Source organism: Mesocricetus auratus, unplaced genomic scaffold, assembly GCF_017639785.1.
Source record: "Mesocricetus auratus isolate SY011 unplaced genomic scaffold, BCM_Maur_2.0 Super-Scaffold_100676, whole genome shotgun sequence".
NCBI lineage: Eukaryota > Metazoa > Chordata > Mammalia > Rodentia > Cricetidae > Mesocricetus > Mesocricetus auratus.
In genome coordinates this window covers 173728753-173736329 of record NW_024429266.1, presented here as the reverse complement: position 1 = coordinate 173736329, position 7577 = coordinate 173728753, and the positions used below count along the sequence as shown (strand labels likewise).

General features: G+C 47.2%; 1 pseudogene; it reads left to right on the top strand.

Moving 5' to 3' along the window:
- The first annotated feature begins 1164 nt into the window (after nt 1-1164).
- LOC110339724 lies at nt 1165-5082 on the top strand (annotated as a pseudogene).
- Nucleotides 5083-7577: the final 2495 nt, after the last annotated feature.

Sequence of the window (7577 nt, the reverse complement as noted above, 5' to 3'; positions counted from 1 at the left end):
TCCTTAAAATTGCTCTATGGGGTCTGGCATGGTTAGTAGAGGCAATAAAGTCAGGAGTTCAAGGACAGCCTGACTTACTTGAGACCTTGTCACAAAAACAGAACAATTGGAGTTGATATTGATGGTACAGCCTTGTAATCCCAGCATTCTGGGGGTGGAGGTAGCAAAATCAGGAGATCAGGGTCATCCTTGGCCGGATATCAAATTTGAGGATAGCATCATCCCCTGAGAACGAGGCCAGCTGAGCGACAGCACAGGAGGTGGAAAAGCAGACAGTCCTGGCTGCAGCGACACCTGGAGTCACGCGTCCCCCCCTACACAGATACTAGTTATGTCAGCCTACAAAGGCTTCGGTTAGTCTACACTAGGCTGTCTTGAAGTTTTGTCATCTGTAAAGAAAAAAAGGTCCGACTAGTTAGAGTGCATTTGGACAAACAGAAAGATGGAGGAAGGCCTGAGGGAATGACGTCAGGCTCTCGGCCTGCTACTAGGTGCAGGAGCAAGCAATGACTCATTATCTCCAGGCTGCTCATATCTTCTCAGAGAGCAAAGCAAACAAACAAACACCCCCACATGAAACAAAGACAGTAACTCTAACAATAATAATGACATTAAGCACTAGGTAAATATCAGCCAGATACCAGCTGCTGTTTTCACCTTGTTTGAGCATACTGTAGGGTACCAGCAACATCCCATTCTTCACAGATAAGAAAACTGAGGCGCCGGGCGTTGGTGGTGCACGCCTTTAATCCCAGCACTCGGGAGGCAGAGGCAGGAGGATCTCTGTAAGTTCAAGGTCAGCCTGGACTACCAAGCGAGTTCCAGGACAGCCTCCAAAGCCACAGAGAAACCCTGTCTCGAAAAACCAAAAAAAAAAAAAAAAAGAAAAGAAAAGAAAAGAAAACTGAGGCATAGGATGTCACATACCTTGCTTATCCAAGTGGTTGAGCGAGGACACAAACTTGGCCACATGACTTGGAAGCAGTGCTTCTTGGTTATGTAATTCGGTGGGACACCCCCCCCCCTCACTTGCCATCCCGGTACAGTCTGTGGAATAGTGTTTCCTTCCCTTGGGCAGAGCCCATTTTGTGTAAATATGGCAGCCTTGCTTACAAACCACTCATTGCATATTCATTAGGCCTGTCCATAAGTATGGTAGGTGGCATGGGTGGAGAGTTCCAGGAACAGAGTTTTGTGGAGGAGGTGAGATCCAAGGTCTCCAAACTGGGTAGAAGCGTGCGAGGGGGAGGTAGACACCGTACGTAGGAAGCAGCATGCTTGACGATTGACAGGGCCTGGCTCCTTCACTTTGAAGGAGCAGCTGGGAGAGTTTATTATTCTCCATCAAAGAGACCAGGTAGGGGGCTGGGACCTCCACCATAAGACGCTGTTCGTTGCATACTGCCTACTCTAAGGTACGTAGTACTGTGCTGGGCTACAGAGGACACTGAGGCTCACAGAGATGTGATGCCACTCAGAGTCTGTAGCCTCAGTACAGGCAGCTACTGTTTCCAAGAAGTACCACCTGCAGACAGTTCTTTTGTTATTTATTTATTTATTTATTGGTTTTTTTCGAAACAAGGTTTCTCTGTGGCTTTGGAGGCTGTCCTGGAACTCGCTCTGTAGACCAGGCTGGCCTCGAACTCACAGAGATCTGCCTGCCTCTGCCTCCCGAGTGCTGGGATTAAAGGCGTGCACCACCAACGCCCGGCTCTTTTGTTATTTTTTTATATTTAAAATTTTTAATTACATGTTAATATGTGTTTGTGCACATGAATTTAGTGCCCTCAGAGGCCAGAAGAAGGCATCAAATGCTATGAAGCTAAAGTTACCAGTCAAAAGTGGCCTGGCATGGATGCTGGGAACTGAACTCAACGTTCTCTGGAAGAACAGCAAATACTCTTAACTGCTGAGCCATCTCTCCAGCCCGTTTTTGTTTTCTTTTAAGGAAGAGTCTCATGGACCCTAGTCTGGTTTCAAACTCACTCTTGGGATAACCATGAGCATCTGATCCTCCTGTCCCTTCCTCCCACATGCTGGAATGACAAGCATGTGCCTCCCGTATGCTGTGCTGGCAATGGAATTCAGGGCTCTGTGCACAATAGGCGAGCACTCTACTAACTGAGCTACATCTCCAGCCTCACCTCTAAACAGTTATGACAGCTAGGTCTGGTGTCACTGGGGCCAAATCAGGCCTCCTTTGTGGGATCTGAAGAAAACTGGAATCCCTAGGAAGAAGAGGAATAAGTTCCAGCCATTGACCAATTTCTACCTGAATCTACCCTAACACTTTGTGACTAATTGGGCAAAAGTGTATTGCATCTTGTTTGACCCTAGAAGGGGTGCATGTGCCACCCAAGAGTGTTTTCCAGAGTCTTAGATGCCTGGTGAGTACAGATGGATGTGCTTGTGCAGCGGCACGTCCCCAGACTGCTAGCTCCTAAAAGAACTCCAGCTGAAAATGCCTTTGGATGAACATCTGAGAACTTTGGCCAACAAGTAAAGTCCCCTCATGGCCTAGGGCTCCAGACTTAACACAGAGAAGCAAGCACAGATGGCTCATGGTACGATGCACTCGGTTTGGGTACCACTGACTCCTCTTACCTGCTCTAACTCCTCAATCACACTTTTGCTCCCTTACTCCACAGCTGTTTCTAGAGGTACAAGTGACTAAGGCTCCTGTGACGTGGAGATGACGGACAGGCAGTATAGATGCAGGTGATAAGAGCAGGCACAGAAGAGTGTGAGCAAGCTGTCAGGGACCTGGAGCAGAGAGTGACTCAACAGCAGCTCACAGGGCCGAGAGGGGCTTCAGGGAGGCTAAGACAGGAAGTTGTTCAGCAGATGACATTCTGGACTGAGGAAGATATAGAGGTGTGAGCCGCTGGCCTGCTTACAGAGGTGAGAACTGGAGCTTCACGGGAGCCCTGGGTGTGTGCAGAGAAGGGGAAGGGAGATGAAATTGCAAAGTAGGCTAGCAGCAGACTGGGAGAAGCTGGAAACCAGTGCAGATTTTATTCTCCAGGGGAATGGTTTTCAGAGTAGTTCCCAGGGACTGCAAAGATGGCCAGTGGCTAAGAGCACTGGAGGCTCTTCTAGGGGACCCAGGTTCAGTCCCTAGAACAACCAGCTGTGACTCCAGTTCCAGGGGGACTCAATGCCCACTTATGGCCTCTGTGGGCACTCGCATGCTTGTGTGCAGACATACAAACAAGCCAAACAATCATACACATAAAATTTAAAAAAAATAATGGGAAGTGTGGCCCCTGGATGTGTGTGCCTCAGCATCACCTGGGAACCTGGGGGAATGAGGGGGGACTCTCAGGTCCAGACCCACAGATCCACAGAACTGGAAACTCTGAGGCTGGAGCCCACTTATCTCAGTTTTTGTTTTGTTTAGTTTTGAGATAGTGATCTACCTCTGCTGTAAGATGTCCTCTATGGTAGGTTAGGTGGTATAAGTCTGTAGTCCCAGCCACTAAGAAGGCTGAGACCTAAGAGCCACTTGAACTCAGGAGTTTGGAGCAGCCCTGTGTAAAACAGGATAGCCTCGCCAGGCCGTTGGTGGTGCATGCCTTTAATCCCAGCACTCGGGAGGCAGAGGGAGGTGCATCTCTGTGAGTTCGAGGCCAGCCTGGTCTACAAGAGCTAGTTCCAGGACAACCTCCAAAACCACAGAGAAACCCTGTCTCTAAAAACAAACAAACAAAAAACCAGGATAGCCTTGCCTATAAAATCAGATAGATAAATAAGTAGGTAGGTAGATACACAGACCAACAGACAGACAGACTGGGCATGGTAGTTCACATGTAGCTCTTGGGAGGCTGAATCAGGAGGATTGCCACAAGTTCAAGACCAGCCTTGGGCTATATAGTGAGTTCCATTTCAGTTTGAGTTACAGAGTGAAATCCTATCTCAAAAAACTGGTAAAGGGCCTACCACACAAGCACAAGAATCTGAGTTCATATTCTCCAAAACCTGTATAAAAAGCATCTTTTTTGCTATAACCCCTGCACTGGAGGTTACCTGAAATGGCCGGCCAGCCTAGCTGCACTGATGAGTTTGAGGGTCAGTGAGCGATCCTGTTTAAACAAGAAAATAAAGATTGGAGCTGGACATATGGCCCAGGAGAAATAAAGATTGGAGCTGGACATATGGCCCAGGAGTTAAAAGCAATTGTTGCTCAATGATGAGGACCAAAATTCAGATTTCAGCACTTATGTCAGGTACTCACAATGGCTGTAACTCCAGCTCCAAGACATTCCATGACTTCTGGTTCCTGTGGGTACCTGCATATACTCACATAGACACACATGTACAGACATGCATACAAAAAAATAAGATGGTGGAAGGATTTGGATTTTTAGTTTAAATTTGTTGTTGTATTATTGTTTAGGGTTTCTCAGTATATCCCTGGCTATCCTAGAACTCACCCCAAATTCATCCATCTCACCCCCCATACCTACCTCCACCCCTAGTGCTAGGATTAAAGGTTTGCCCTTCGGCTACCACTGCCCAGGCAGAGAGATTCTAGTGCAGGATAGCCCAAAGCCATCTTCTGGGCTGCCTGGCAGTCATTGTGGCCTAGCAGGTGCTGCTGGGCTGGAAAGTGGTAGTCTCCCGCTGTGTCAGCATCAACATTTCTGGCAATTTCTATAGAGACAAGTTAAAGCGCCTGACCTTTCTCTGAAATTGAATGTATACCAATGTGCTCCAAGGCCCTGCATGTTCCATGCCTGAGCTGCACCTTCTGCCCCACAAGACCAAGGCGAGCCAGGCCCTCTAGGTGTTCAATGGGATCCCTCCACCCTAGGAAAAGAAAAAGTGGATCATGCCTTGCTAGCCTTGAGATTGTGTAGCTGACACCTACCAGAAAGTTTTCTTATCTGGAGCATGTGGCTCATGAGGTTGACTGGAGTACCACAAAGTAACAGCCACCCTGGAGAAGAAGCAGAAGAGAAGGCCAGGATCCATTACCAGAAGAAGCTTGTGTGACCACAGAACTGGGAGGAAATGAACGTGAAGAAAAAAAAAATCAGTCAGTCCACAGAGGTCCTTAGGACCAATGGACTTCTGATGTGACCCCTAATGTGGGTTATGGTTGGTGGCACACCCCTTTATTTCCAGCACTCAGGAGGCAGAGGCAGGAAGGGCTCAGTAAGTTCTAGGCCAGCCCAGTCTACTAGTGAGTTCCAGTACATAGCGAGACCTTGTCTCAAAATAAATAGATAGATAGATAGACAGACAGACAGATAAATAAAAATAAAGGAGGCAAGTCATCGAGGAGACCCATGCTGACTGACCTTAGCTCTGCTCTCCACATGCATGTGTGCACACATATACATGACACATGTGTGTTCAGGCACACGTGCACACATCACACACAAACACAAATACATTCATATAAACAAATAAAACCACTGTCTACAACCTCAGGGATCTGAGACAAGAGGATAAGGAGTTCAAGGTTATCTTTGGATACATGGCAAGTTTGAAGCCAGCCTAGGCTATATGAAACCCTGCCTCCAAAACAAAACAAAACTCAAAGGCAAATAAATAAACAAATTCCTGGTGCACAGTAGCATTTGAGGAGTATTTTCTGCTTGTAGTAGGGACCTGGGGGAGGTTTGGGAGCAGGGTAATGCTATATTGGCACTCTGACATAGCAGCACAGGGGTTAGATTGATTAAAGAGGGTGAGGGAAGTCAGGCTGAGGGAAACACAAACTACAAAAAAAAGCTGATGGGCTAGGATAGAGCGCCTACTCTGGGTTCTATTCTCAGCACCCCACCCCCCACAAAGGAAAAACAAACAAACAAAAAGCAAGAGTGATAAATACCTTTCAAAATCTGTCATCTAATCTCTGTCCCTCCCTCCCTCTCCTCCCTTCCCTCCACAAGCAAAGAGGCTCTGACAGTCAGCTAAAGAACTAAAGATTGCAACTTCTCTTGAAGTTAGATGTGATCATGTGACTATGCTTTGGCCAGTGAGATATGGGATGAGGATTGGCGAGATTTGTGTAATGAGGCCGTGAGTTCTAAGGTCTATGGTCTCTATGTTCCCATTCTTGCTGGGATGATGAAACATGGTGGGGGCCATCTTGGAACTTGGTAAAGATAAGAGCATAGCAACAGAGGAGCCACAAGAGGCAGACAGGATCTTTCTTACCTTGTCATAGTAACCGCCTGGGGATGCTTTTAGCCAGATGTTATACACGCCATTTAACTCACAATCACTCTGTTAAAGAAACAAACCCGAGCAAGGGAAGGCCTGTGCCAAGCAATATGCACAGGCCCCTCCTCCCGCCCTCCTTCCCTTTCTCCCTTCCCTCCCTTTCACCCTCTCTCCTTCCTTCTATCCCTCACTCCTTTCCATCTGTTCCCAGGAGGTGAGATAGCTTACAAAGAAAGATGAGTTGCATAAATGCAAAAATTAAGGTGAGCCTATTAGTTTTAATGGGCTGTTCTCATTAGATAATGAAATTTCGCTCATAATCGTCTTTGAAGCCAACGCAAGAATGAAAAAGAAATTGTCTCAGAATGTTTGACTGCAGAGGAAAAGACAGCTTCCGGTTGGCTACAGAAACTCAGGTCATTTCTTGTGTAGAGCCTGGAATGTTCTCTGCACCTCTGACAAAATAGAACCAGGATTTCACGGGAGATCATCTGCTCCCCTGTCCTCTCTCTCTTAGACAAGATAGCCTCAAACTCAATACGTAGCTGAGGATGGCCCTGAGTTTACCCTGCTGACTCTACCTGCCGAATGCTGGGTTACACACTGCTCCACCACATCCACTTTCTTGGTACTGGATATTGAACGGAAGGCTGTAGAGGCAAGCCCTGTAAACTGAGCCACATCCACAGCCTCCTCCCCCTACTCTACCTTTCTTAAAGAGTATTGATGGGATTAAGCAGTAAGTGTTCTTAATCACTGAGCCATCTCTCCAGCTCCCCCAGCTCCTTTGCTTGTGACCTTTGATAAAGTACAAGGCATATTAAAACACAATTCTGGCCGGGCGGTGGTGGCACACGCCTTTAATCCCAGCACTCGGGAGGCAGAGGCAGGCAGATCTCTGTGAGTTTGAGGCCGGGCTGGACCGATAGCCTCCGAAACAATACAGAGAAACCCTGTCTCGTAAAAAACACAATTCTGGGGCTAGAGTGGTGGCTCAGCGGTTAAGAGCACTGACTGTTCTTCCAGAGGTCCTGAGTTCAATTCCTGGCAACCACATGGTGGCTCACAACCACCTTGTATGAGATCTGGTGACCTCTGCTGGCATGCAGGCACAATAAATAAATAAAATATTTGAAAAAAAACCCACAATTCTGGGAAGATGTTTCAATGAAGGATGCACTGGGAGTGATATACTTTGCACAAACAAGTTCACTTGCCCACTGTCACCAGCATATACAGGGGGCAAGTGAAATGGCTCAGTGGATAAAGGAGCTTGCCACTAAATCTGAGAGCCTGTTCTTTGGAACCCATATGGTGGCAGAAGAGAACCAACTCTCCCAGTTGACCTCCACAAATTGTGTTGTGGAATTTGTGCACATCCGTGCACATACACACAAATAAAT